Genomic DNA, 9,620 nt, shown 5'->3' on the forward strand with positions numbered 1-9,620 from the left:
CTGCCCCGCCTCACCTCATGGAGCTATTATTAAATTTTTATACTGTATCCAGGCCCACATGGCATTGTGGCATTGATAAGCATCCAAAATATCTGATAGTATGCTGCATTAAATAGTAATTGAATGTTTTTTTTTTGGTAAATGCTTCTTTATGCTTTGGTGAATATCACACAAGTACAGGAATCAGGAGGAGTCTGGATGAGGCTTGAATGACTGATTCGAACGAATCCTAACTCACTCAGGCTTTGTTCCGTGGAATCGTTTCAGGAAGCCGAGTCGTATCACACGTCCCTACGATGTGCTCAGGAGTCTCTAGTGCCGTGCTACACATGATTAAAGGGTCGAACAGGAGAGAGGGTTTTCTCCACCTCCTCTTCCCTCGCTCCTACTATTAATCAGAATCAGGGTACAGATTTTTTTTGGAATATGCATTTATTGTTGATTTCTTATAAACATTCTGAACACTTTAGATGGACTGAAGTAATGAATCTGATTGAAGGGTGTTTTTATTTTCATTTCGCTCTGTTTGTTCGTCTCGACCTGTCTATCATTCGCTATCAAAAGAGCTCTAAATGATTCAAAGTCGATTTCCCAGGCAACAGAAACACATCTTTGCATTTCAAACCTTCCATATTAAGAATATCTTTGTTTTTTCATGTTTTCCGATTCAAAATATTGAATTTGTTAATGGCTGCAAAATATTGAGAATTGTTTACGTGATCTTCTCGCCCAAAAAAAAGTGCAGCGCCTGCAGGAAAAAGCGATTTGGGCACAGGCGACGTTACTGTATGGTGAAAAAATGCTATCACGTCCACGGCTGTGTTTCGAAGGAGCGCCAGAGCCCTCGCTGGCACCCTCCCACATGCTGAGATGAAACACTCACATAATGAAGGGTTCGGCTTCATCCATATGCTGCCATGATTTATTCAAACGCTACTCTGCCACGTATCAAAGGAAATAAAAAAAAAAAAGAAAAACATGTGATGGCACCCAAAAAGTGGCCTTGTTTTCACATAGGGACCGCAGGGCTCGAGCGCTTGCTGTAATCAGCCTAAAAAAGCAAAACATTCAAGTGAGACGTAAAGAAGTTTTTTGACTTTACTCTGCTGCCGTCTTATTACTGCAGTGAGTCCAGCTTGGTTCCCATGTCTGCTCTGGACCGCAGAGATCACCATTACATCTTTCACACACATCTTTGATGATCTCTGATTCGCTTTGATTTGGCACGCCCACTTGTCTGTGTGTATGCTACAAATAAAAAAAAAAAAAACGAGAACAGCGTACTGGTGTTTTATTGCTGCTCAAACACTCCTTGGCTTTTTTTCTTCTTCTCCTCAAGGGGATTCCCCGCAGTCATCTTAAGCTCGTGCCAGAACTTTATCAACTCAAGCAAAAGTTCACTAAATTACTACGGAGAGCAAGCGGGTGTTCTCCAGCAGAAGATGTTTGGAAGAGGATGCCAATATAATGTATCACTCAGTCGTTTAACAGTGTGGAAGATGTAGCATGAAGTCAACCTTAATAATACACAGAAAAAGAAAATGTAACGAATTATGAATAATCCACTATACAGTGAGGACAAGGAAGCAGGCATTTACGTTTTTGTGCATTTGAACGATATTTTCTTTATTAGAAATGTCAAAACACGAAATAAATTTTTTTGTGCATTCACTTCCACAGAAAAAAAAAAAAAAAGATCGGCCTGGAAGGAAATGTCTGTTTCTTCTTCTTCTTCTTCTTTCGGCTGCTTTAATTATGGGTCACCACAGCAGATCTTCCGTCTTTATACCCCCCTGTTGTCTACATCTGCCTCTTTCAACCACCTACCTGCATGACATCCATGATTCTCCTCCTTGATCTTCCTCTTTTCCTCTTCAGCATTCTTTTACCAATATGCCTCATGTCCCTCCTCTTCACATGACCATACCATCTCAATCACACCTCTCTTATCTTGTCTCCAAAACGTCTTACCCACCTCAAATAAACTAATTTCTAATTTTGTCCATCGTCGTCACTCCCAAAGAAAATCACAGCATCTTCAACTCTCCTCCAGCTACGCCTTCTGTCTTGTAGTCAATGCCACTGTCTCTAAACCATACAGTGTAGCAGGTTCCAAAACACTCCTGCAGATACCTTCCATCAGAATACATACATACATATATAAATATATACACACACACTCACACACATACATTTATGCTATAAACGTAAGTATCTACCGTATTTTTCGGACTATAAGCCGATACTTTTTTCCCACGTTTTGAACCCCGCGGTTTAAACAACGAAGCGGGTTATTTATGTATTTTTCCTGGGTTTTTCCCAGTTTCACAAACTTCAAGCCAAAAAACTGAACCCCATAACATTAGACCAATGAAATTTCTGAACGTAAACGAAAAAACGCACCTCACCTGTGTTCTGAGCTGCATGGCATCGGGAGAAAAAACTTTTTTTTTAAACGCACGAAGATGCCAAAAGATAAACTCCCGAGAGAAATACAGTAGTTGTGAAAGGAAGGAGGAAGACAGTGAACAATGATTTTCTTGGTAGGCTACTGTTTAGATACAAGCCGTTGTAACTTTGAAGGGAGAGCTCGCTAACTCCAGTTGCAACAGAAATCATATAAGCACAGACAGGTTTCCAAAACTTGTGCTTTTTAATTTTTCTTGGCAACAGCATTACGGGTTAGCCAAAAAAACTTAGAAATGAGCATCAGAAAATAATAAGGACATATTCCTCGGTCTTGCACACATGCAGTAATAGCGGAAAAATGCAGCAGCAGGCTATTCCCAAAATACCGCTCTTCTCTTAAAGGAGCCACAACATATTTCACCCGTTACACAGTGTAACAGACACTGTCTTTCGTTAAAGCCTGTGTAAAGTTTATTAGTTTCAGTGTAGACATAAACATCGGCTTATAGACAGGTGCGGCTTATATATGTTTAAAAAAAAAATCTTTGGCAAATTCAGTGGCTTACATATGGGTGCGCTTTATAGTCCAGAAATTACGGTACATACAGTAGAGACCAAAAGTTTGGACACACCTTCTCATTCAAAGAGTTTTCTTTATTTTCATGACTATGAAAATTGTAGAGTCAAATATAGAAATATAGAGTATTATGAAAAATAAACCAATTCCAGATGGTTAAAGGAAACGTTGTGTGTTTGGTTGCATGACTTTACTGTAAGTGTTTTTATTGCTTTATTAATATTACAGAAAAGTAAGATGTATAAGATCTGCCATGTCACAATAGGGATTTTTAGGTAATTAAGGAAAGAACACAGTACAACTGTAATAGCTTGTGCACAAAGATAGGATTTTGTTGAGGTTCAGGGCAGGGCTGGTTTTGTTGCAGTAGCTACCTGCAAAATTATTTAGAATTGTTCCAATTTGAGAAGTGTCACACGCATTTGTATGTAAATGGAGTATTTACGCATATAGTATTACTAATTTAATATATATGATTGATTGGATATGGGAGAGATATACATCTCATCTGCATAGAAATTTCAAAAGGAATAAAAGCAATAAATGAAAAAAACATTGTATATGGAATCTAAAATCTAATCAAAATAGAAGAAAAAACCTGCCATGCCCACAGGGGGAAAAATGAAGTGAGAGAACTGGTTTAAATACACACAGCTGATTGAGGGTAAACAGGAAGCAGGTGCAGACAGTAATCAGGTGCGCAAAAGAGTGTCTGCGATGGATACGGTTCTGGAGCTCCTGGTGTGGTGGTTCATCAATTGCTTAAATAATCTTTTAGCAAACTACTTTAAAATACACTGAGTGGACAAAAGTCATCATAAGACTTTTTAAACATCCATCTTCATATTTATCCCCATTCACTGTTATAATACACTTCACTCTTCTGGGAAGATGTTCCTCTAGATTCAGCTACAAGGGTGTGAGTAAAGTCAAGTACTGATGTAGGTGAGGTGAGGAGGCCTGGGGTGCAGTCAGCGTTCACATTCATCCCAAAGGTGTTCAATATGGATGATGTCAGAGCTCTATACTCAAAATCTTTCAAACCTATACGAATCATATCTTTATGGAGATTGCTTTGTGCACAGGAGCATTGTCTAGTGGAACAGGTTTGGGTCTGCTAGTTTAAGTGAAGGGAAAATGTCATGCTCCAAAATTCAAAAACCTCTTATACTATTGTGCGCCTTTACCTTTGTGCTTATAGTTTGATGAAGAACCATGTACGACTGGTAAATTCAGGGGTCCCAGTGTTTTTGTCCATATAGTGCATTATGGGAAAATAAATCATAGTCTGTTATGAATCACTGAAACATTTAAGGAAATTTTTAACCTTGGTCTACAAATCTTCAATTTATACATTATACAAGTATACATATACTTTCACTTTATACATGCTGCTGAGATTCTATTTGAAGTAATAATAAATAAAAAAAATGTAATTTAAATAAGTAAAAAAAGAAATAACACATGGGATGTTGTAATGTGGCCAAAAAGTTTGCCTTGTTCTCTTTGTTCCACCGCAAATCAGGAAGTTTTTCTTTTTTTAACGTTTCTAGTTTGGTTCTGTATTGCAGAAACAAGTTTGTTCCTGTTATCACTTCTGCTATGGTAGCTGTAAGCAATTTTTCTCTCACAAACCTTGTTTATTTTCACCTTGTTTTAAATTTAGGACATGAATAAATGTTAATTAATTAACCTCCACTCTTCTGGGAAGACGTTCCACTGTTTATTCCCAAACTGTTGCCACGATGTTGTAACACATTTGTACAGGATGTCTCTAGATGTGGTCGCATGAAATTTTCCTTCACTTGAACTAGGAGACCCAAACCTGTTCCAGCATGACAATGCCCATGTGCACAAAGTCAGCTCTATCTAGATCTTCTTTACATGGCTTCAGACTGAAAGATCTCATGCTATAGAGCTTTGACCTCAACCCTATTGAACATGCTGAAGGCACCCCAGGCCTCCTCACCTCACCTACTTCAGTACCTCACTTTATTTTCGGAATGAGCACAAATCTCTAAAATCTAGTGGAACATCTTCCCAGAAGTTACTATAATAGCAATTAGTGGTTGAATGCTTGAAATTAGATGCAAAAAGTGGTTGAATGCTTGAATCTGATTGGTCAGGAGGTGTGCATTATCTGCATCTATATTGTAGAACATCTCAGTCACAGAGACTAACAGTACACCAGACGTTCCACATAATCTGGGATCTAACAGATGGATTAAAAAGCTTGTTGTTTAATAAAGTCATTTGTGTAATGGATATGGTAGAGTTTTTTTTTTAGATGATAAATAAACATTTATTCGAGGAGTGTCGGGATCTCAGGCTTGGCTATACATTTTGTTTACTCTGTTTTCTTGATAAAAATGATAGGTTCTGTTTGTGTGTGTGTGTGAGAAAGAGAGAGAGAGAGGAATCTGTTTATCGCAGCTATAACGCAAGCACATCAGTAACAGGAACTAACTTGTCTGCCAAATGCACTGCAACATTCTGTCTTTTTTTACAAACTATTGCAATGTGTTATGCAAAAAATACCTGTTTCTGTATATAACAGTACGGCATGTCGCCTGTCATTCCTTACATATCTAACACTTATTGTATGAATTTCATTTGCCAGGTGCAGATGAAAAAACTCAAACGATAATAACAGCAACAAAAATGGCTTGTCGTGGAACATGGACTTGAACTACATCGCTCTTGCAATCATTTTTCGGTTACTGTTGAAACATCTATGATCTCTAAACCAGAAGTCATCAATTAGCAGCCTGTGGTCTGGATGTGGACAGCAAAGTATTTCAATGATGATTAAAGGCATAGCATTGTGCTTTTTTTGATAACACACACATATTAACTCCTCCTAAAAAATAAAAAAAAAGGAAATTAAAAAATAATAATAATTTCGAAAATACATGTGTGCATCAGGAGACACATTCATGCAAAGAAATCAATCCAAGCTCTTAAATATGAAGCTTGTGGGACAAACAAAAGCTACATGGAAAGATTATATGGAACAACTATTTTAAGAAAAACTGCTGTAGTGTTATACAGTAAGGTTTTTTCGGTTTATATACACATTATATGGACTATATAGATTGTATTTATTGAGACACTTGATTTTTCCAACCATATGTGGTTCGTCCCCCAAAAGGTTGGAAGCACAAAATTGTACAGGATGTTTTTTTGGATGCTGTAGCATGAATGTTTCCCTTTATTTGAGCTAGGAGAGCCAAACCTGTTCTAGCATAACAATGCCCCAGTGCACAAAGCCAGTTCCATGTAGATATGCTTTGCATTTACATGCGTTGGAGTGGAAGATCTCCTGATATAGCAGGTGTCACCAACACAGTGCCTGCGGACCACATGAGTCGCCCACGAGCCTTTTCTAAAAATATTTAATTATTAATAATAACACATATTTAAAGTTAAATTGAGCAAATTTGTTATTGCAGAAGTGTGTATCAAACTGGTAGCCCTTCACATTAATCGGTACCCAAGAAGTAGCTCTCAGTTTCGAAAAGGTTGGTGACCCCTGTGCTATAGTGTACTGACCTCAACCCTATTGAACACATTTGGAATGAATGTAAACACTGACTGACCCCATGCCTCCTCACCTTCTCACCTACATCAGTACCTGATGTTATTAAGAACTTTTAGCTGAATGAGCACAGTCTTCCAAAAAATATAGTGGAAGAACACTCCACTCCAGAAGAGTGGAGATCAGTATAACACCAATTGGGGACTAAATGAAGAATTGGATGTTCAAAAAGCACATACCAACCATATGCTTAAGATCTTTATAGGTAAATAACATCTACAGAGATGGCAACAGTACACAAAGTACAGAATTACTGCACTTTTTCACTCAAGTTAAAGTAAAGTTATGAACTCTGACATGTACTTAAGTAAAAAGTAGCCGTTACTGCTAACTGTTTCAGTGTCACGCTGGTAACTGGACCACATCATATTAATATATAATACAAAAAAATTCCAATCTAATTTGTTCTCTAATGAATGTATCCATGCTGAACATCCACCGTATAGAACACAAGCAGAGAAAAGATGATGATCAGGTGATCAGGAACGTCTCTTTTCTCAGTCATGTTTACATCACTGACTCCCTCTGTCTCATCCACGTTAACCCCAGACTTTTCGTTGCCTTCTGTCTCGCTCGTTGTTATCTTCGTAAACTAGCCTACGTCTGTGGTGTGTGAGAGTCAAGTCAAGTCAAGTTTATTTCTATAGCGCTTTTCACAGCATTCACCTTATGAGCAGCCGTGGCGACTGTGGCAAAAACTCCCTTAGATGTTAGAAGAAACCTTGAGAGGAACCAGACTCAAAAGGGGAACTTATCCTCATTTGGGTGATATCTAGAGTGTGATCATAAATCTTTAAACAATACAGAACACTGGAGAGTGAGAAATAACATGAGCACTGGAGTGTAAGATTATAAATTATGTTCTTTCTACAGTCTTTTACAGTCATTGTGGTTATAAAACTAGGAGCTACTGAGCAACTCAAAAAATAGCTCAACATTTGCCATCATCACAGATCCAACACCAGCTTTTCCATGCCAGAGCCTTTCACCACTCCAGAAGATCCAATGTCCAAACTCCACATGAAGTGGGATGCAATTGGCGCTGGTACATCTCTAGATGGTTCGGGATGTTTGCCGGGTCGGCATCTACTTCTTTAAAGGTCCACAATCTTCATAAGGTGGGACGTGAAATGGAAATGGACCAACCAGCCCCAGAGCCAGGAAATTATACACCAGCGGTAGATTAAAAACGCCGCACAATGACAACAGGTTGATGGAAGAAAAAATATTGTCACCGAATAGATAAAACTACAGTAACGAGTCTGGCTTGAAAATGTAAGAAGTAGAAAGTACAGATATTTGTGTAAAGAAATGTAATCAGTAAAATTAAAAAGTTGTCTGATAAATAAGCAGTGAAGTAAAATTTTTGTACTTCATTACTTCCCTCCTCTGGAATTCTGTATCACCCTTATAAGTGGCTTTGGACGTTGGACATTATCATGTGCTGCAAGTGGACACTCATGAATCATAAGCGATACACAAAAGTTGGCAGAAAGCGGATAAAGATCTATTCAGCGACATCATTCCTGTGTCTAAGTCCATAAATCTCCAGCCTGTGAAAAATTTTCAATTAATGTTTTTATTTATTTATTTATTTATTTTTTTTTTAATTCTCCAGTAGCTCAGTCATGGTATTATAATGACATTAGTCTCAGGCGGTATCAGGTCAGGTTGAGATCGGCTGTGGGTGTTTACTTACAGTTCTGTCCACCCAGTCGATGCAGACGTGTGCGTTAATGACAGCGGCGGAGGAATAATGACTCGCTCGTGGACGAGCTGGTTAGCGAATGCACGATCGATCACTTATCAATTTAGGATCATTACTCACAGATGACAGGGACGTCTCTGGGACCTTAGAGCGATGATACTCAAAGAGGCGGCCTTTTAGAAACGAATGGGATAACCCGAAAAACACACGCATATATGCATCACATCTGTTGACTGTTCTGACTGCTGTTTTCGAAATGTAAATTGAATCCGTGGAGAAATTAATGAAACGATGGCTCATAATAAGCATCTGCAGACAAGTTTATTATTCATTATTAGTTTGTTATGGGCTTGGCATCGCCGATGTGACGAGCATACCGGATAGGATTATCCTGATGAAAGCTTGAGGGAGAAAAAAAAAACAGAAATAGAAACAGATGCTCCACAGGAAAAAAATACTATCAGTAGATTGTGTTATATATTCAGTTTCGTGTTGAACACCAGGCACCACGTCTCATTATTTTGCTCTTTCCGACTCGGGCAATCGAAAAAAAAAAAAAAAAAAAAAAAAAAATGGTACTACACATGCATGAGCAGGGCCTTTTGATTTTTCATGGAAACAAACATACCAAAATGAATACATCTCTATCAGATCCAGAGGTCTAATCCCAACTGTGCTTTCCGGCTTTGATGATGTTGAATATTTTTGGGAGCTTAAACAAAAAATTCTCAGTGCTCAGAAATGTATGCTAGCGATGTGCATCTCCATTACTGAGGGCGATGCGATTCGCATCTCGAAGCATAGGCAATGTTACGATACATATGAAGCAGCTACCGATGATGTGATACGATTCACCTCTATTGACTCCTATATTGAGTCGATCAATCATTTGATTCAATGCAATACGATGCAATAGAAAAAATATGATGCTACGCAGTACAATATGGTACAGATCATTCTTTTTTTTTTCTTTGGACCAGATGGACAGCAAACTTTTGACTTCCAAGGCATGGCCCTTTCACAAACAAGCTTTTGTAGTGCGAACAAAAAGAAACAAAGATTAAATAAAACCAGACCATGCTTTTAATGTTATTTCTGCAGGAAGATGCAGCTCTACCTCTGCCATGTTAATCTGTATTCTATGTGACTCTCAGGACACGACTCGGTCTCTGAGGTTTTGTGATACGTCATATTCATGTAGCAGGAGCGGTGCTGAGGGAACGCGCTCGAGAAACAGTTTAGCGACGAGAAATCGATCCACAGATAAATTATTGGTCATATATATATACAGTACAGACCAAAAGTTTATATATATTATATATACAGTA

The 9,620-nt window shown here is 38.2% G+C and overlaps 1 long non-coding RNA gene across 1 annotated transcript; it reads right to left on the reverse strand.

Annotated features, from left to right (window-relative positions):
• Positions 1 to 503: 503 nt before the first annotated feature.
• Positions 504 to 4,380, reverse strand: LOC310731480. The gene is made up of 2 exons (XR_014535211.1): positions 1,318 to 4,380; positions 504 to 1,213 (listed from the first exon to the last, which is right to left on the reverse strand). It is a non-coding gene; the product is annotated as an uncharacterized lncRNA (long non-coding RNA).
• Positions 4,381 to 9,620: the final 5,240 nt, after the last annotated feature.

The sequence above is a fragment of the Silurus aristotelis genome, assembly GCF_946808225.1.
Source record: "Silurus aristotelis genome assembly, chromosome: 9".
Taxonomy (NCBI): domain Eukaryota; kingdom Metazoa; phylum Chordata; class Actinopteri; order Siluriformes; family Siluridae; genus Silurus; species Silurus aristotelis.